Source organism: Manis javanica, chromosome 5, assembly GCF_040802235.1.
Source record: "Manis javanica isolate MJ-LG chromosome 5, MJ_LKY, whole genome shotgun sequence".
NCBI lineage: Eukaryota > Metazoa > Chordata > Mammalia > Pholidota > Manidae > Manis > Manis javanica.
The window spans coordinates 164,520,303-164,541,965 of record NC_133160.1 but is presented as its reverse complement, the minus strand read 5'-3'; the positions used below and the strand labels follow the sequence as shown (position 1 = coordinate 164,541,965).

Below are 21,663 nucleotides of genomic sequence, written 5' to 3'. Positions count from 1 at the left end.
CACCAGCCCTGCTTTGGGGATGTCAGAGCTAATGGAGTGTGAAATTCCTGGAGAAGACAAGGGTAGCTCTTGAGCCTAAGGACAGAGGTAGGTGCTTTAACATATGTTATGTCTCAAATCCTCTCAGCAAACTGGAAAGGAATGAGTTATTAGTCTTATTTTGTAAATGAGGACATGGAGACTCAGACACACCAAGTACATTTTTCAAGGTCTTACAAAGCAGGAGGTGCTGGAAATGAGATCTGAACCCAGATCTGTCTGATTCCAGAAGCCTTTTGTTTGCAATTACTAACTTTTAAAATTGGTGTGTTCAGATAGAGTCCTTTAAAAAAATGAGGTAAAGTTAAGTAGCCTGAGGTTTGTCAAAGTGCACTGATCTTAAGTATTCATCTTGATGAACTTATAATTGCACCTTGGTGATTTTATCATACCGCGTAGCCATCAGTCAGACTAATACAGAAGTTTCTCACCTTTTTGAAGGTTCCCTTGTGTACTTTCCCAGGCAATACTCTCTCCACCAAGAGGTAACTACTATTCTGATATTTATCATTATTGGTGAATTTTGACTGCTGTTTAACTTCATATAAATGACATTATTTAGTTAATTTCACTTTTGTGTCTGACTTCTTTGCTCAATATGATCTCTATGAGATTCATCTATATAACCAAGTCATCTTAGTGGTTTGTCATTTTTTAAATTTGTTGAATGAATACACCATAATTTATTTATCTATTCTCCTCTTGTGGGACATTTGGATTGTCTGCAGTTGTTGGTTCCTATGAATAAAGCTGCCATCAAGATTCTTGTAATGTTTTTGGGTGGCATATACCCTTATTCTCTTGCGTATATACCTAGTAGTAGTGGAATCTCTGGGCCATAGTTTGGGTGAGTAACTTCAGTAGATATGAACCTTTGCCTTTTTTTGGTGAAAGTTGCACAAAGACAGGGGCTTATATTTTCTGATCTGTGCTGCCTTCCCAGAACCTACAGCAATTCTTGCTCAGAGTCTGTTCTAGTGAGTCATTTTTGAGTAGATGAGAATATTTGTACATTCTCATATTTTGTATCTTGGTTCTTGGCTTTGTACTGGGGCTGTCACATTTCAGTGAACAGAGAGGCCAGACTCTCTCTTTCTGTGCCCAGAGTTCCCTTTTTATGAAAAATATTTTATAAAGCCTCCTTAAATATCTTGAAGTTCATAGATGATACAACCTGTCTACATATGTATTTTCTTTTTAACTAATATGGCATCCTAACTATTCTACAAAGGAAAAATAAAAAGAAAGCAATTTACATAAAGCAATTTACAGAATGAGTATTTCAGTATACAAATGCCAGGGGACTACTACGTTAGATGGTACAGTGGGCTACACAGACGCTTGCAGCTGTGCCCGTGATCAGTACAGATGCAGAGTCAAGTGGGAGGGGGTGGTCTGCTAACTCCTTTCCTGAGTTACACTGTTGCTGCGGGTAATGAGTTTCCAAGTGGTGACCACCTCTTGGTAAAAGAAAGTACTGCCTTCTCTCAATTGGCTCTTGAAAATCGTATATTAAAACTGTATAAACATGCTTTCTTTTTATATATAAAATGGAGTTGGGTTGTAGGTCCAGCTACAGGAACGTTCTGTGGGATGCATTTGGCATGAAGCATATTCTTCCACATTCTTCATCGGACAGGACTGTCCCAAGCCTCACAGAGGGTGTCTGCTGTCCTTGGTCCTCAGTTGTGAAATGCCAGTGCACCCTTCAATGTATGCTCTGTGATCATGGAATTTCTCCAAGTATTTCTCCTTAATTGTGAGCATGATGTGGAGCCCTCTCAGTAGAGGGCGCTGGAGGGGTCTTGGAGGAGGAGGAAGGTCTGCCGTTTCTGTGCCAGATGGGGCTCAACTATGAGTGTGAGGACATGCAGAGGAGCCACAGCCCTTCTGCGGCTCTGCAGCAGTGGTGTGGTGATGACCTCTGTGCGGCCCCTCAGCTGGGAAACCAGAGCCCACAGCACAGCCACATGGCTCCCAGTCTCCACACTCCAGGACCAGTTGCTGGTTTTTCTCACCTGTACTCTGGAGGGTGGCCTCTTGTGTTCATCGCACCTCGGGACCCACTCCAGCCTGGCCAAAGCAGCAGACTTCTTTGCCTCCTGGTGGGTGGAACCTGCCTTCTCCAAGGACGTCTGGATCCCTAACAAGGTTGGCCTCCCCCTAAGCCGTAGGGTGTCTTACAGGGTTTCCGCGGACCCTACAGTTACTCTTTATTGCAGTGAATGATGTTTGTATTACTCCTTTGTTTAAGCTACTCTGGGTTCCATCTCCTGATTGGACTCCGACTGTCATAGGAGGTAATCCTAGGATGATGGCAAGAGAGTGAAGGGAAAAAGCCAGTAAGGAACGTGTGAATGAAGGGTCACTACTGTGAGTGCCTGGGCTCAATTGCACTGGTGTCCCTCTGAAATTTGGGGTGACTCAGACTCTAGCATTGTCCCAGGAAGAGGCAAGAGGGCTGGATTTGTATCTACCAGTTCCCTTTACTCCCTGGTTGAAGGTTACTGTTGGGGACCTTAACTTCCTGGCACTCTGTCCTGCCCTGCATGCCTGGACTGAAAAGGCCATACTTTTATAGCCAGAAAAAGCCCTCAGGTAGAGAGAAGTGAGTCCCTCATGGTGGTTATCTGTGTGCGTGGGAACTCCCCCTGAAGCTGCCGGTGACCTCTAGGATGGGCCAAGGGGATGTAGGGGGCGCTGATGTGTTTACTACAGACATGCTCCCAGATGCTGGGTGACAGAAGGAAATGGAGTAGATGGATGCCGATGAATGGCTCAGACTGATTTGAGGGTGAGTTTTCTGGAAAAGCCAGTTGCAGAGCAAATATTTTCCTGACTGGGATAATTTAATTGTACAGTCAGTGTTTGCTATGGGTAATTGGGTTTTTCTTTGACCTTGACGGTCTCACTGGCTTGCTGTCTGCACTGGAAGACACTGTTGTATAACTCTTTCAAATACAATAAGCCAAATCTGGCTTCCATCAAGAGCTGGCAGCCCTGCCATCTTCAGGAGGTACCCATGGCTCTACTCTTCAACCAGCAAAAATGGTGCTTGTATTTTCCTTTTTGCCCTTTACAAGAGCATTTCAGCTGAAGCAAAAGGCTTTTTCCTTTATTCTGGATTTTTTAATAGAAGTCTTGGTGTCATTAAACCCTTTTAATTCTGAGCACCGCTTCTAAAGTTCAGTGACGACAAAGCTCTGTTCTGGCATAGAATGCAATGGATACCAAGGCGAGAGGTTGTAATCAGCGGGAGCACCAGAATAAAAATGTGGGCAGGAGACAAGTTTAGTACAAAGGGTCATGGACAGTGTTTGTCTGTGGGTAGTTTTGGCTGAAGGAGGTTATTTCTATATACTAAGATTTTTAAATCATTCATGTTTTGCAATCATTGAACCAATTAATGTGGCTTCCCACAGGCAATGTGTTCTTTCTGCATTTAGAATGCTCGGCAAGGAAAGAACATGGACACTTCCTCTGTCCTGAAATGGGAAGATCTCTGAGATAGAGTGTCAAGTGACACAAGCAATATGTACAAGTAGTGCCGAGGAGCAAACTATTGTATGAAAAAAGAAGGGAGAAAGAAGATTATAGAGCCACATTTGCTTGACTTGACCTAAAATCCAATAAAAGTATCTGGGTATAGGTAAGGAGGGCAGAAACCAGGGATGAGGCTTTTTGATTTATAACTTTCATATCGTTTTGACTTTAGAATCATGTCATTGTATTTCCTGCTCCGATAAAGAACTAAATAACTAAATGTCCAAGAAAGAACATAATCAGTAACCTCTGTTCTATGATCATTTTTACAACCTTTGAAGGCATTTTCAGATGGGCAAATGCATTCCACAAAATTCAAATAGCTGCACAAAGTGAATTTTTGGCAGACATTTAGGGCATGAGTGGAAATTTTTTGCATTGATGCTGGCATTTACCATACAGGCAGCAGGGGGAAGTGTTTCTCTGTTTTTCTCTGTGCCTTCCCTACTGCCCCAACTTTATATGCAAAACCAAACAAGAATTCTCTAAATTCAAATCTGTGCACAAGATGCACCACATTTTCTAGATTCATGTGGTTACTTTCTCATCCCAAAAACCTTTTGGGGGCTTGGAGCTTCCAGCAGGCTGCTAAGGAGTCGTCAAAGGGGTTTGCTGGTGTGAAGTATTTCTTCCATCTTCTCTCTGCTGTCTTTGTCATTCCACTCAGCTCCCATAATCAAGTCATAGAAAAAAAACTCCTTAAATTATGAAAATTCACAGCTCTCTCTCTTTACTTTGCACATGAGACTCAGTGTAAGGCAAAACAAACAAACAAATAAAAAGATTTTGGACCTTCATGAAAAGTGCCAAAGTAAAGAAAAAGCTGAAAGGGGAAGAGAATGGGTGCCGGGTGAGTGTGTGCCTGGCTGGCACTGTACCTGCCAGGACTCCTGGCATCTTCAAGGAGGAAGAAGTGTGTGCCCGGAGAGCCTTCTTGTGGAGGAGGAGGTGAAAGCTCATAGGCGATGAGTAACTTACCTAGGTTTGGGATGCTGCAGAATGGTAGAATTGGAATCGGAAGCCAGGCTGCGTCCAAAGCTGACACATTGAGAGATTTTCCTTCCACTGTCCCAAGTAAATGAAGGCAGTGCGTCCCCTGCATGGTCTTTCTTGTCCTCACCCCCCTGTCCCTGCCGCTGCTCCCACAAGCGTGCACCTCTCTCTGCTTACTCCCCACATTGTAAAGAGGAAAGGCAGACAGGTCGCTGTCTTCAGAGCTCTCCAAATGTTCAGTGGAGGCTGGTCTTTGTTGTACCTGGGCAGTGATTCCTTAAGAAAAGGCAACAATGTTGTATAATTCTTTTAAAAAAGGCAGTAAGGTTGTTCTGCCCAAGGTCAGAGTTTCCCAGACCTTGGACTTGAGGAAATGACAGGGAGGCCAGGGCGGTGTTTTCAAATTGTTTTAGAGCATTTTGTGCTCTTGTGTGTGTGTGTGTGTGTGTGTGTGTGTGTGTGTGTGTGTGTGTGTGTGTGTGTGTGTGTTTCTGAGTGCTCTTGCTTTCTCATGCCAGCTTCCTGGCAGTGCCCACAGGCAAAGGTGATGGTGAAGATGCATAAATGGACACATGGAAGCTTTGGATGGACTAATTACAGAAGTGAACAGAGAACAGCAGTGAAGACATTTGCCCAAACTGAAGTACTTGGGAGTGATCTGGGGTGCAGCCAGCCTCTGCAGTCAACACCACCAGCCCCGTGGGAGAGAGCTGGGGCCTTTTTCAGTGCTGAGTAGTGCTAGGAGAAAGACTCCTTTGGTGCAAGCATGACTCTAACACCTTCAGAGCTCGCGTTGCTGCCAGTACAACAGAGAAGGGCCAAGCAGCAGGCTGGGCAGGCAATAGTACCCAGCTAGAATGGTCTTGGGTGGTTTTCTTTTCCTTTAGTTGTGATTCTTCTTAAAGAAAATGAAAATGATTATGGTTTTCTATTTATGGTAATGATAAGGTATTCTTTTTAAATACATGCATTGAAATGAAAAAGTTCTGTCTAACAAAAAAGCTAACTTCAAGAAAAATAGATGAATTAATAATAGGAGAGATGGTATGTAGATGTGGAAAAAATGATGAAGTGGCATCATTTTTTGAATGATTGAAATTTTTTAAAATGATGGAAATATGGGGGATGTGGTAGTGGAGTATTTCTAAATGTGTCTTCTAAACTGTCTTTGACAACTTCGGACTCCAATTCCATTATTTGAGAATCATGGGAAAATTACGGGTGCGCGATTTCAGAGCAGAAAGGGTTGATCTAGTTCACCCTCATTTTATAGTTGATGAAATGGAGGCTTAGAGGGATGGGGCTGGCCCGAGTTCACACAGTGTTCTGTTGTCTAACAGCGTGTGTGTGTGTCCTGGCGGGGGGCTGGCTGGAGCGTGGAGGGCAGAGCATGATAATAACCTACATAGAGAGTAGGCTTTGAGTAGTTCAGTTGTTTGGCACCAAGGAGGGAAAGCAGGAAGGGGAGGGAGAGACAGTCTTAAAACAAAATGAAAACACCCAAATAACAAGGAAAGGAATCCTTAAAATCTAGTTCTTTTTGCTGCTGCCGCAGTGGGACAAGAGCTGGCTGGGCTCCCTCCTAAGGGCAGCAGTAGCTGTTTGCCTTGAAGGTGGCCTTAAATACACTAGGTCAGCATTACGCTTGAACAAAATGTGATGACTGATTAGGAAATGCATCTAAGTACTGATTGTGGTGATGCTTATCACACCCTCCCCCCAACCCCCACCCCATGGGGAACAAACAAGGCTGTAGATCTGCACTTGCAGGCTGACAAAATTGGACCCAGATGTCCTTGTGCCTGGGACAATTTAACTCTGAAAGTGACAGCCATCTATAGAGAATCAGGTGTCACCGGGAGAAGAGACTCAACAGTGCCTCAGGCATTTTAGCACCTGCTCTGGGGAGCTGCCGCCCCCTGCCTACTCCTCACTTCAAGGTCGGCTCTGAGCCATGCTTTCCTATGCGTGCACCAAGATTATAAACACAGGATGTAGTCCAGGATTGAAGAAAGCTCCTTGTTGTGGAAGGGGCTGGGGAGCCTAGTGTGAGGTTCAGGGTGGAATTTAATTGAACATTTATAGAATGAATGACCACAGGTTTGGATAAATCAATCAAAGGGCCTTGCAAGGTGCTTGACACAGAGCCTGCCCACTGTTCACCCACATTTGTGTGTGGACAAGTCACTCAATTTTTTTCAGTGTCACTATTTCTTCATGCCTGCAATTTAGATGAGAAACTATGTCTTATGTATATGTTGTTGGGGTAGGAGGGATGGGTCTAATGAGTGTAGTGGTTGCTCATTCATTCATTCACTCGTTAAATTATTCATTTTTCAACCAGCTGATATTTATTAAGCTCTTAGTGAGGAGATAACCTAGGCCTCTTCTTACAGAGGTTAAGATCTAGTGGGAGAGTCAGATAATAGCTGTCTCAAATCAGTAGAAAAAACCAAGATAATGCTTTCAGAATATGATATATGCTAGAATGAAATAGTGGTTTAATAAAAAAAAATAATGCTAATACTGATGGAAGCTAATATTTATTCAAGACTTACTAAGTGCTATACTTGTAAACATTTATCTGTAGGATGCACTTAATCCTTACCACCATCCTTAAAGAGTTATACTTATCTTTCATTTTGTAAAGAGAAACTGAGGCACAGAGATAGAAAGTGGTGGGGAGAGGCGGGATATTTGAGACAGCATGGTCAAGAAAAAACTTCAGGGGAGGTGACATTTAAGCAGGGGCCAGACACGTACATTTCTCACATACCTCTAAAATCCACGTTTCTGTCCCACTGTTGTTTGGTGAAGGCTAGCACATTGTTCACTCTCACTGCAACCATATTCTAATGAGAGAATGGCCCTTTTTGTGGCTAGAGTGGTGCCACAGCGACTGGAGGGGACAGACAGATCAGCTCAATGCATTAGGCCAATTCATTGCTCTGTTGATCTTTCTAGGGTGGGCTTATTAGTGTTCTCCAAATTTGAAGGATGTGAGGTTTAGATCTCTGGAATGGCACAGCATGGAAAAACAGCTTGCCACTGTGCCGTTACCCATAGGGAGACTGGATCTATTACACCTCTTCGCTTAAACATTAAGTCATGGCCATTTACTGTGGGAATGGGGCCAGAAAATCACCCAGTGATGGGAGTGGTATTCAGAATAATCTCATCCATGCAAACAGTGCAATAAGTTTCACAGCCATTAGCTCCAAGATCCCATCTGGGTCTCCCAATGACCTTGTCAAACAGAGATTTCTCTGCATGTTTAGAAGATTAAATAAATGAAGGCTGCGATTCTTCAGAGTTTAGCCAAGGTCATATAGCCTGTGGAGGAAGAACCTGGTGCTTGAACTTTCTGATAAATGAAATCTGTTAATCCATCTGACCTATAGGGTTAGGCTATACGGAAAACATCTTTTAAAATAATAACAAAACAATAACAACCATTTGTTGTTGTAAATGTTTCCCCTTTGGTGGATTATGGACCAAGAACCTTATCTATGTTAACTCATTTATCCACATGCATACTGCATGCAAAGCATTTGTCAATGTCTAGCATGTGGTAAGAACTCAATCAATGTTAAATTATGTGACTCTACTTTGGTATAAGGGGAAACTGAGGCCCAGAAAGGTTAAGTAACTTGTCCAAAGCTGCCCCATCAGTAAATGATGGGCCTGAGACTTAAATGTAGGCCATGTGGTTATGAGTCTAGCTCTTACCTTGACGCACATTGCCCGCCTGCCTCTGAGGTGGGTCCCCATGCCTCAGCGTGCTGTGGGCAGTGCACATGGAATTTTAGATTTTCGTAACTTATCTCTGGCAACACTTAGAGTTTCTTCAGTTTTTCATTTGAATTGCTGTTCTAAGCTCTTTCAGCAGTGGGTCTGCAGCTCTGCAGAGACAAGTGGATCCATAGTCTCTGTGGTTCCCCCTGTAAACCATTCATTTGCTCTTCACTCAGGAGAGGCTGAGAATTTGGGGTCCTGGAGGAGGAGGTTTTCTCCTCATTGCTGTTGAGGGGGTACATTTCTTGGAGGCGTTGGTAGAATTCCATTGCTGTGAATGCACTTGGGCTTGGAATTCAAGTTATAGGGGTTTTCTGTTTTGTATTTTGCCAAATTTTCAAAGATAAAGCTATTTCTAAGTAGACAATGTCTAGGCACTCCCTGTCTCTACTCTATGCTGAGGCTTTATGTTCACTGTGGGGCCCTCTGCTCAGCAACACAAAGCAGACATACTGAGGGGATCTGGACTCTGTTTCTAGGTGTCTGGGGTGTGGCAGAGAATGGGAAGATGATTCCCAGTGGAAACTTTCATCAAGGAGGTAGAATTTTAGCCAAGGTTTGAAAGATATTTAGATTTTGATGGGTGGCAGAGGAAGGCAAGCACAGCAAACTGTACATCTGATAAGGAATTAATCACCAAAGTATATAAGGAACTCAAACAACTCAATAATTAAAAAATAAATAACCTGATTAAAAAATGGGCAGAGGATCTGAATAAATATTTCTTCAAGACATACAAATTATCAACAGGTATGTGAAAAGATGCAAATAAAAACCACTATGAGGTATCACTTCACAATTGTTATAGTGGCCATTATCAAAAGACAAAAGGTAACAGTGCTGGCATGGTTGTGGAGAAATTGGAACCCTCACGCACTGTTGGCAGGAATGTAAACTGTTGTAGCCACCATGGAAAACTCTATGGAGGTTTCTCAAACAGTTAAAAAATAGAGCTACCATATGATACAGCAATCTCACATTGAGGTGTGTGTGTGTGTGTGTATGTGTATGTATATATATGTGTATATACACATATATGAAAGGAAATCAGTATTTCAAGAAGATATCTGCTCATGGCAATGTTCACTGAAACATTATTCACAAGAACTGTGATATGAAAACAACTTAAGTGTCCATTGACAAATGAATGGATAAAGACAATGTGGTACATGTATACAGTGGAACATTATTCATCCTTAAAAAAGGACATCTTGCCAGCAGTGATAATATGGATGAACCTAGAGGACATTATGCTAAGTGTAATAAGCCAGGCACTGAAAGACAAATACTTCATGATCTCACCGATATGTGAAATCTAAAAATGTCAAACTCATAATAGCAGAAAGTAGAGTAGTGGTTGCCAGGGGCTGGAAGGATGGGGATGTGGGGAGATGTTGGATAAAGGGTAGAATATTTCAGTTAAGAGGATGAATAAGTTCTGGAGATCTAATGTACAGTATGGTGACTATAATTAATAATACTGCATTGCATACATGATATTTGCTAAGAGAATGGGTCTTACAAAATGACACACAAAAATGGCAACTATGTGAGGTGATGAATATATCAGTTTGCTTAATTGTGGTAATAATCTTTTCACAATGAATATATATATATATGTATCAAAATATCACAATTGTACACTTTAAAAATATACGATTTTTTGGCACTTTTAAAATTTATTAGTGAAAGTGAAAATCTTTACATTCAAATAACAAAAAGTATGTATAAACTACCAATAAGTAAAAATTACATCTTGAATATATAAATGTCTCTATTGGTGGAAGAAGAATATTTGAAGGAAATATTTGAGTTTTATAATCAGTTTCTTTCCTGATAAAGTGTATAGGTTATTTTTTATTATACTTTTTTAAATTAAGGTATTACTGATATACACTCTTATGAATGTTTCACATGAAGAACAATGTGGTTACTACATTCACCCATATTATCAAGTCCCCACCCATACCCCATTGCAGTCACTGTCCATCAGTGTAAATACATACAATTTTTATTTGCAAAGTTTACTTCAGTGAAAGTGGAAAGGAAAATAAAAACCCTAAATACCATAGAATGGATGGCTTAAACAACCGAATCTATTTTTTCACAGTTCTGGAGGCTGGCTGTCCAGGATCAAGGTGCTGGCAGGTTTGGTCCTGGTTTATGGACTCCTGTCTTCCAGCTGTGTCCTCACATGGCCTTTTCGCTGTGTGCGTGCATCCTTGGTGACTCAGTACCTCCAAATGTTCTTTGTATAAGGACACCAGTCAAATTAGGTTGGGCACCCTTTAATAGCCCCATCTTGACTTGATCACCTCTTTAAAGGCCCTATCTTTGAATATAGTCACATACTGAGTTACTGGGGATTGGTGCTTAAACACGCAAATTTTGGAGGGACACAATTCAGCCCATAACAGGTATCAAGCTAAACAGTTTACATAAGCATTTTAATGTTCATAATAATTCAGTGGCTACTACTATTAATACCTTCATTTTCCCAGATGTAAAATCTGAGGCAAAGAAAGGTGAGGTATCTTATTTGTGATCATACAGCTGGTAAATGGCAGAGCCAACATTTGTCTTTATCTTTGTCTGCCTGATAGGAGTCGTCACCCTCACTCTCCAACCTGGATGAGCACAACACGCTGCTTCACGGTGGGTGTATCTGGGGTCTGGCCAAAGCCTGCTGTACCTGATGACCAGCTCCACCTGATGAGGTGCGGCAGTGCCATCAAGACAGGAGCCCCAGAAAGGTGGACAACTTGAGAACACAGCAGGTTTTTGCTGGTTCTTCCAATAGATATTTGGTCTTGGAAGGGAGCAGCAGATTTGGGAGGAGCAAGGCTGGCTGTGTAGATGGAGCTGAATAATGGGATGGGCATACTGAGCTAAGGAAGAGGTGATGATGGCTTCCTGGATTGGCTCCACCCCTGAAGATGAAGGACAGATTATTTGTTCTAATATCCAGCTGATGGAAGCACAGAGCTCTAAAGTGAATATGAATGGTGGTGTCAATTGAATTGTGTCCTCTGAAAAAAGTACGTTGAAGTCTTCGCTCTGGTCCTTGTGAAGGTGACTTTACTTGGAAACAGATCTTTGCAGATGGAATTAGTTAAGATGAGGCCACACTGAGTTAGGGTAACCCTTTATCTAGTGACCGGTGTCCTTACAAGAAGGCTGTGTGAAGGCACAAAGGGAAGAGATGACCATGTGAAGGTGGAGGCAGGGGTGGGGTGGTGACTCTACAAGCTGCAGGACACCAAGGGCTGCTGGCAGCCCAGGGGGAAGGCTGGGAGAGGCCTGGCACAGATGTTTCTCAGAAGGAACCAACCTTGTGGTCATCTTGATCTCAGATTCTGGCCTCCAGAACTGTGAGACAGTGCATTTCTGTCATTTGAAGCCACCAGGTTTGTGCAACTTCGTTAAGGCAGTCCTAGGAAACTTGCACAGACGGGAAAGGAGAAACAGGCATGAAAATAATTACTTCGGCTGATAGTAAGTATGACTCAGAGAGAAGAACGGAGGTACAGAATGTGTCTGTGGACTTATAGGAGAGAACAGTTTTAAGGAGGCTGGGAATTATGGTCTAAGAATCTCCATACAAATGGGTAGGTTATGAGAAATAAATCTAATGACGAAAGGTGGTAGAGGTGGTATTTTAGAGTTGCCAAGATGTGTGTGGGCTGGAAACTCAATCTTGGGGCATGCTAAAATGAAGGGATATACTGATTATGTGGGGAGGTAACTTGTATTAAAAAAAAAAAACCCAACACAGACAAACTCATGGAAATCAGAGGGCCTGAGAGGGGAAATAGATCAGCAGAGCACAGGATGAGCATATAAATAAAGATGCATGGAGATGCCGCCCTTAAAGGTGCGGTAAGAGCCACGTGAATCTCCGAATGAAGTGGCCACATGTCTGCCTTGCGCAGGTCCCAAGCTGGCGAGAGGGAGGGCACTGTAGTAACAGGGACTCGCCTCGCCTCTCCAGAGACCTGCTGTGAACTTTATCTGGCAGAAAGCGGGAAAGTGTGAGCTACTTTTGTCTTGCTTTATGGCCGTTTCACCAAAGAGTGGGCAAAGCCTAAGGCATTTCCATGCTGGACCCAGTTTTGAACTGTTTACTGGTTGGTGATGTGGAAATGACAGAATCCCAAGATAAGGCCAAGTGGGATTTCCCCCTTTGGGTCTCCGTGGCTTCATAGTGTTTTCATGGGCTCCAGCGAGAAGAAAAGACAAACTCAGTTAGGATTGTACTCTAGGCTTTGGGAGGAAAGATTGTTAAAACCACAGAGAATATCCTTTTCCTCAGTTCTCATCGGTGGATGATGCTGAACTCCCTAGGCATTCTCTCCCCGCCTCCTTCCTTCCTTTTCCTTCCTTCCCTTCTCCCTCCCTCTCTTTCCTGAACTGAATACCCTTTCTTTCCTCCTTCTATCCCACTTTTCCTTTCCACAACAGAAAGCCACATCCTTCCACCTTTGAAGGGAGTCCTTAGGGATATTACGTTTTAGCATTTAGAAAGTGAAATCAGCCAATACTGGAGTTTGTGGGAGGCTGGAACTGGTGTTTCGCAAGCAGGCAGGCAGTCTCACAAAAGCCCCATGGCTGGTTGCACGCAGGCTGGCACTCCCACTCTGTTCTGGAAGGACAATTAGTTATTATGTGTCATTCAGGCCGTCTGTTGCTTATGCTTTTCACATGCTGCTATTCATACTTGTTAAGTATAAATGGCAGCTTGTTTTGGTTTCATCATTATTAATTTAGTTTGTTGAACATTATTAGATGAACTTCACCATGTTTTCTTGGCTCTCTTGCGGGAAATGAAAATATTCGCATCACTTGTAGGTGGGAACTATAGTTCTCTAAGAACTAATCCTTAAGATGTATATTATTGTGGGTTCTAATGTGAAACAGCAGGCTGTTATGGTTAAAGCGGAGGTATATGTCATCTTCATCACCTCCAAATATTGTGCAGCACGCCTTTTAGTGCTAATACTGGAGTCTGACCAGCTTGTATCACAGTCCCCCCTAAGCTGGCTATGCCTCACTCTCTTTATAAAATGGGAAAAATAGGACCTTCCTTAGGAATAAATGTCATCATGCATGTACATTGTTTAGGCAGTGCACAATAAAATGGGAACTAATAGCTACCAAGACTTAAAGACTGCTTACAATCTGCTGGGCACACATGAAGTGTTTATCCATATTGACTAATTAATTTTCAGAAAACTCCATGAAAATTGCAATTATGTAGTCTTTACAGATAAGGAAAAACCTGAGCCAGAAGACTTAGGTGACACGAAGATCACATGGTCAGTATGCGGCAAAGGGATTTGAACCCAAGAAGCCTGATTCTAGACTTACTGCAACTGAACAACATATACAACACATGATAGTAACAAGAATCACCCATTTCTTTTCCAAATGGGTCATACAATGTGATCAGGGCCAAGTGAATGGTTTCCATTCATTTGCAAACCATTTCTCTCCTCACCTGCTGTAGGCAGCTGGAGGAGCTGTGTCTTTCTTACTCCCAAATCCCTAGAATTTAGCTCAGCTGCTCTATGAATGTCTTGTCAAGGCCTCCCCCTCTTTGACCTTTTCAATCATCCCAGTCTTTGCTGAGGTTCCTAACAAAGTATTGTTCTGTCTGGGAATCTGGAAGGCTTCCTAGATTCTCCTTTAATCCAATGCTCCTTGAGGTAGACTGTTGATATTTCACGAGGTGAGGCCTCCAGGATGAATGCTATCCAGTTAAGCATCTGGAAAATGTTGTTTTCCACTAGTATTTCTTAAAATTTCCGGAGCTCTCTGATGATAGCATTTGAGTCCTGAAATGGACCTCTGAGTGAGAGCCTGCAAGAGAGGAAATAGGGATCCAAAGGTGTGATGTTTCTTTCCGGAGCTTAGCCAGTCCGGGGTGGACTCCAGACAGGAAGCCAGCACTCCCAACATTGTCCAGGGTATTTTCAACTTGCGTATAGAAGGAGAATCTGGAATGTTTTGGGTTTTGCTCATATGTTACATAATTTGGACTAAAGCTGCAAAATCCCAACAAAAATTCATATATTGCTTTTGCTTTTATAGCTAATGTCAAGTATGGCTTTAAAAGGTTATTTTAACAATGAACATTTTTAGGACATATAAGGACATTTGTAGAATGCTCATGGACAATAAAACTATGACAGTAATACTTAAGGCTCAATGATACCTTAGTGAAAGTTCTGTACAATTAGTATTTTATTTTGCACACCATAAATCAAGTAGGTGTTCTACAAAATATTAAAGCCATCCAAACATTCAAAAGTGTATCATTTATGGAAATTTCTAAGCATCCATGAAGCAAACTACATAGTGCTTTGGACAAGCTCAAATGATTCCACTGATGGAAAACTCAGAAAAGAGGGTTTGAGTCAAGCTTTGAATCAAGAGCCATTAAAATATTACTTTAACAGATGAGCCATTTGTGAAATTGAATTTTCAAACAAATGACTACTCCGTATTTTGAAATGAGTGGCTTATTGTTTTGCTTGAAAAGGAAGAATTTTGTGAACTTAGGGGAAAGATATTTCCCTAACGACTATATTAATAGTGGCCAAACATTACAATGATTATCAATTAATCAATGCCAGGCAATTACTAGATATATGACCCAGATACAATCTCTTACTCCTTTCTCAAAACTGGCTCTATCCTTTGAACATAAGTCTAGTATGGCTGTAATCTCATCCTTAAAATGCATGTAGCCTGTGACTGCTATGGGCAGGACCTTTAACACAGATGAGTTGAGTTATTCAATGCCACATATAGAATGAGCTGCAGATCCAGGAATAAGACTTAGATCCCTGGGCTCCTAGTTTGGGGCGAATCAACAGAGCTGAGTCAAATGAGAAAAGCAAAGGCCATTTATTCTGAACTTGTTACGGCAAGGGTGTCAGCTACCAGATCTCATTTGTAAATGGTATATGTGTCATTTGTACATCTGTCATTTGGTTCTCTTCCTTCTAAATCAGGGCCAGCAAACTTTCTGTAAAGGGCCAGCTAGGAAGTATTTTCAGCTTTGTGATTTCTCTGTTGTAACTACTCAACTCTGACATTTTCACACAAAAGCAGCCACAGACAATATATAAACAAGTGGATTTGGCTGAGTTCCAGCAAAACTTTATTTACAAAAACATGCAGCAGGCTTGATTTGGCCCAAAGGCTGCTCTTTGCCAACCCCTTTTCTGTAGTAAAGAGCTTGCCCAAAATCAACAAATGTGCAAATAACAGCTGTCTCCTGTGCTGTGACTCATTTCCTTTAGGCCCGTTTTCATTCTATTGAAGCTATTATTATTGTGGTCTAGCTTCCAAGTGGTGTGGTGGTATTTAAGAGGCAAGCTCGACAACCAAAAAACTTTAACATATTTCCATTATTTTTTCCTTCCTCACGAAGGACATTATATGGCACTCATTGAATAAGTGAAGTGATACTTCTCAGAATGTTGTTTTCCTTGTCTCATTCCCTATAGCCCATACTCTGTTTTCAGAACCTTCTAGTTGTCAAAACCCCGAAAGAAATGCTCTGTCATGCACAGCGAACCATCTTCCTCTCAACACCTTACATGTCAGGCAAGAGCTGGTAAGAGCAAAGTTGTTATATTGGCAAAGATGGTCTCGCCTTAGCCTGGTCCCCTCATGTTTGCAACATGGCTGCCACACTTCCAGGCATCACAGACAGAAAAATATCCAGAAGTAAAAGCCATTTCCTCCTTGTATACCCCTAAGAGTGAAGAACCATCTCCCGGAAGTTTCCTCGCAGACCCATCATTGTGTCTCTTAGGTCCATGTGTGTATCACATGCTCACACCTAAGTCCATCTTAGGGTATTGGGACCATCACGACTGGCTGAAGTCAAGCAGGAGTCACCTGGAGGTCAGTGGTACATCCTGCCTCCCCTGATGTGCATGGCCTTACAGAGGGTGGATGTGAAGGAGGCACGTTGACGTTCTACAGGAAGGATGAGGGTCAGGGGGCCATTACTGAGAAGCCAACCAGCTGTATCTTCAGCAAGAGGCAAAGGGACAGGGAGAGAACTGGCCATAGAGTAAAGGCAGCAGGAGAAAACAGAGGACCTCTGAGGAATCCCTTTCTAGGTTTCAACATTCCTCAAAGTAGAAATAGTCAAGGATTCCTTTTTTGGCCAAACAGAAGGCTTAGGTTTGTTGATAAAGAATTGATACCATCTTTCCCTGAACACATCACGTATCAGGCAGAAGGAGGTGACAACAGCTCTGTGAATGGGCAAAGACAGTCTGTCTTTCTTCTCTGCAGCCAGTGTTGCTGTCTGTTTTCACTCTTTTCACAAGTTTCACCCTCTTGTGCATTGAGAAAGTTGCTCACTTCACCACCACTGCTTTGACAGAGGGAACTCTGGATATGCAGACAGAAAAGACCTGAATTCTGGCTCTGCTACTAACTAGTCTGTGACTTTGAATATGTTATTTAATCATGTGGAAAATTAGCTACCCTCTCTTGATGAACAGAGATATCTGCCTTCCTCACGAATGCAGTTGTTGTGAGGATTAAGTGAAAGATTTCAGTGCCTGTGGCACACAGGCTTTAGTTTCTTCCCCCTTTGGAATTGCCAAACCTGTCTACTCATTGTCCTCCAAGGTCACTCATTTGTTGCATGATTTTCCACCTTCACAGGTTGCTCACATGGTGCCTTTCCATGCTCTTCCACCGCTCCCGGTGCAGTACCTTTCTCTCTGTTCCACCTTGGATTGTATCTGTTGTCTGAAGACTGGTTTGTCTCCACATTGCTTGTGAAGCCCTCTTCTCCATTCCAGGCCTTGGCCCCATTCTCTGGAGGGTGATGAGGGACCTTGGGATTGAGGGCATCACTGGCAAAACCCTCATGGTGTCAGTTGGGGTCCCAGAAGGTCATCATTGTCTGGGAGATATGTGGTCCTCAGGATCAAGAGCAGTGGAAGCAGGCAGCCGCCAGCTCTGGGGATCAGGGGTTATTCGAAAACAAGGGAGCAGAAGCCCGGGGCTAAACAGAGAGAGAAATCATACTGGGAGCCTTCAGCTGGAGTCCTGCTCCCTCCACATGCCTTTTTTTTTTTTTTCCATGGTCAAGTTATATATGTTATTTGAGCATCAGTTTTCTTATCTCCAAAGTGGAGTCCTTACCTGCCTCTTCTTCCCGCCTGCTCTTCATGAGAATGTGAACTCCACAGAGGCAGGGATAAATTTTAGTTTCAATTTACAATCACATTCATCTCATAGTATACCACCTGGTTCTCTGTTAGGCACAATACATACTTGTTGAAAAATGAAATGAGTGTAAACTAAGAAAACATAGACGTAAATGTTTGTAAACTTAAGGAATGATACAAATGGGAGACATTTTGCTCTGACCGCCACCAAAAGCTGAGCATGGACCTCCATGCACAGGAGTCGTGCACTTTATGTCAGCCTTAGACCACGTATCCTGAGGGAATGTGGAACATACTGTGAGGTGGTTTTAATCAAAATATAGAATCTTTTAGAGCGGAAGAACACCTGTCTTGTGCCAGAACATCATCTATAAATCTTGCCGTCAGCTTGTCTAATGTCTAATGACAAACAGGTAACATCCATGCCTCTGGCTACCCCCTCTATACTTAGCGGGGACATTACTAATTGATCATAATACTTTCCCACTGAGCCTGGACAAGGCCTCCCCTTTCTTTTTTTGTTTATTGAGATATAGTTGATATCAATATTATATTGGTTTCAGGTGTACAGAAAGTGATTTGACAATTATATACATTATGAAATGTTCACCAAAGGAAGTGTATTTACCATCTATCCCCATACAAAGTTACTATAATATTATTGACTATATTCCTGATGCTGTACTTTCCATTCCTGTGATGTATTTATTTTATAATTGGAAGTTTACACTTCTTTATCCCCTTCACCTATTTCATCCACCCTTGCCTTCCCCTCCCCTGTGGCAACTGCCAGTTTGTTCTCTGTACTTATGAATCTATTTCTGCTTTGTTCTTGCCTCCACATTCTTTAAAAACCTTTTTTACAGGAAGCTGCTACCAAATGATCAGAAGTGATCAAAATCCAACTTTCCCTGAAGCTTCTTTGCCGTCCCTGGCCTTCATCCAAGCGTACTCCCTTTTTGCTTCTTTGTTTATTTTCCCGAAGCTCCGTCAATGGAAGTGTCAGTCTCCTTTGGTCGATCACTTCTTTGTTTTCCTCTTTGGCCATCAGGAAATTCTCATATCCAAATACAGCCTCTCCCACTGTAAAAGCAGGTCCGTCCTTATCCTTCAACCCAAACAAATATGTCAAAGAAATATGATTTGGTTTTGCTTCTAAGAAATAGGAGAAATATCAAAGGGGAAATGAATCACTCCGGCTCTGTAAGATTACTGTGGAATTTATTAGAAACAAGCCCCCGTGCATACAAGGCTGCACCTTGAACAACAGATTCTCTTTTAAGTTAAATGCCCTGTTGCTGTGATGGGCTGCCCTTAGCCACACTTTCTATCTTTTAAAGCACTTTACAAACATTTCCTAATTGATTTATTGCCCTGGAATCAGTTTGGAACAAACAACAAGAGTGATTAAAAGGCAAGAAGAACTGATTTATGATGAAAGACTAAGAATGGAATATGATCTGAAATTTGACCAGAGGTTCATAGGCAGACATCTGAGCACCTATAACCTGGCAGACTGTAAACTCCAAAGCAAGAGACAAGTTATTTTACCCAGTCATTAGAAGCTTCGAAAGAGAAAGTTGATTTTTTTTTTAATGAAGAAAATTTCAGTTTGGTAGATCGATTCTTTAGGGTTATGAACTGTCCCAGAAAGCTGCAGACTCGAGGTTGTTCCAGGACCAAGGTCGACCAAGGTCAAGGCAGAGAATGACACCCTTCTACATTTAGGAAATAAGACCAAAGCTTCCTTCTGCCCAGCTGTTCCCATCCTCCCCTTTCCCATCATCAGTCTGCTTTTCAGGTATGATTTTGGGAGACTTTACCATCTTTGTGTTTCCGGAAATAACTGAGAACCTGCAACAGTCAACCTAAGGAAAATTACAATTTGGTACCCTGTGGAGCATGCTCTTTGTCAAAAACGTTGTCCACTGAGCTAGGTACCAAAATGGGCATTTCTATAGATCTCTGCTTCAGGTTTTTGGTAAGCAACTTCTCAGGTTTGTAGGAAACGGATAACAAAGTAGCTCATAGCTTCTTGATGTTTCTAAAATTGGTTTTTTGTTTAATTTTTGTTTATTGTTTTAAGAACACATGTCTCTCTCAACTAAAGATAAATAATGTTTCTTAGCTTCAAATTATTTCTTAATTTGTAAATGCCTTTGCCTGTAAAGCATCAAATCATTATTATGTACATCTTATGATTTAGACTATTTGGGGAGTGAGAAAAGTTTTAAAGAAGTAGAAGGCATGACCCCTGCCTGCCATGAGCTGGTGATGCGACTCATGTGGCAAGGGACCCCAAAGTCCTCCTGAGCAGCTGCTGTGGGGCTGAAGTCTTCTTGTTGGTGAGCTGAAGCCTTGGACTTGGGCCAGAGTGCAGTTTGGGGAACTGGGATCATGTGGGAATGGTCGGTTCTTATCCTTGGCAGATACAGCCCCAGAGGAAACCAATGATACTGACTCAAATGAGGCTGAACTTGAGAACTATTGGAAAAATGAACACTTTCAGATCCCAGAATATAGGGTCTGCAAAAGGGGTTAGTTGAGAGTAAATAGATTCAAAGGATGGGCAGGTCCAGAAGAGAGCCTGAGGGCCCACAGGCAGAGGAGGGGGCCTCTGAAAAAGAGCCGTGGCTGTGGCTGTCCAGGGAGGTTTGCTGTGGGGGGGCGCGACGGCGTGGGAGACAGACAGGTGAACAGCCAATGCAGGTGCACAAGCTCAGAGCCACCATGTCACACAACCCCAGGGAGCCCACCCGCCCTGTGCCTCATGTGAACCGTGCCCCTGGTGTTGGGGGACATGGAGGCATGGGAGGAGCTATGGCAGGGTTACAGGGGTGCAGAGGAGAGGATACAAGCTATTCAGAAGTGTCTGAGGAGAATATTGGAGGATGGGGCATCCAAGCTAATTCACAATGATGCAGAATTAAGGAGCAGGAAGGAGACGAAATAAACTTAGAGAGGAAAAAGCAGCAGCAAATGTGCAGGCCTGGGGGAGCGTGTGTTGTGCCGGGCATGCCTGTGGAAAGGCAGAAGAGTACACTTGAGTGGAGAAGTGGGAGGAGGCATACCGTAGGGGAGGCAGGGGAGAGGGTAGCTGTCCTGTGGAGATGTTTGAACAGCCTGGGGGAGTCCGGGCATCCTTCCGCAGGCCTGGGCAGGGCCCCGCAGAATTACATGGGAAGCCATCTGGTCCGAGACTGAGGAAGATCCCATTGCTAGAGGTATAGAGGGTGGAGGAGGGGTGAGACCCACGTCAGGGGACCAGTGAGGAGGCTGTTGAAATATCCAGGCAGGAAGCAACGAGGGCCTGGAAATCACCCCTGTGTTGGAACGGCCAGGTGGCCGGGACAGGAGCTCCTGGCTCTTTCCTTCACGCTTTTGCCCAGATCTGTCTCCTTTCACACCAATCAGGGTGAATGAATATCTTTCACATTTCTGTTGTTGAGGTCACTGCTGGCTAGTACGTGGCAATACCTGGAAGTGTTTTATTTTTCATTTGCTTGGGTACAGAGACTGACAAATAATCTAGAACAACAGAGCCTGGCACGTTCTTCATCATCTGGTAAGATGACTCTGCCTTATGAATAGTGGGAGCCAGTTCACATCTCTCTGCCAGATTTATAACAAACACTTCCCCTTTCTCCAGCATTGATGAGTTTTATAAAAATTCGGAGTGGTATGGAATGGTTATGTGGAGCATAACACATATCCCACAAGTTGAGAGCCAGATGGACTTTAAGTCAGAGACTCTAATAATGTGTATATTATAGGGAGAGAGACACACACACATAGTATGGCAGGTCCCAAACCCTATTCCTACTACAATCTCCTGAGTTTACAGTCTTCCCACCAGACACCTAATATATAAGATTGCTGTGCAATGCTATAAAAGGACTTTTACAGTCTATCCTGAGAAACTGGACTTCAATAAATAAGATAAGTGGAGGAACCAGGATATAAGAAAACATATAAAAAACCTTTAGAAGGTCATTGGAGCCTGGGGAGATAAAATTCAATAGTTCAGGGACGGAAACAAAATGGAGTTTTCTTTGTTTTGATAGAAAATTACAAGGTGCTGTTTGAG

At 42.7% G+C, this 21,663-nt stretch overlaps 1 long non-coding RNA gene across 1 annotated transcript in view; it reads left to right on the top strand.

Moving 5' to 3' along the window:
• Positions 1-1,424: 1,424 nt before the first annotated feature.
• The window catches only part of LOC140849663 (uncharacterized), a 44,175-nt gene continuing 23,936 nt past the window's right edge, over positions 1,425-21,663 (top strand). The window contains exons 1-2 of the long non-coding RNA XR_012131807.1: positions 1,425-2,190; positions 10,974-11,025. This is a non-coding gene — a long non-coding RNA (uncharacterized lncRNA). The remainder of the gene's footprint in view (positions 2,191-10,973; positions 11,026-21,663) is intronic.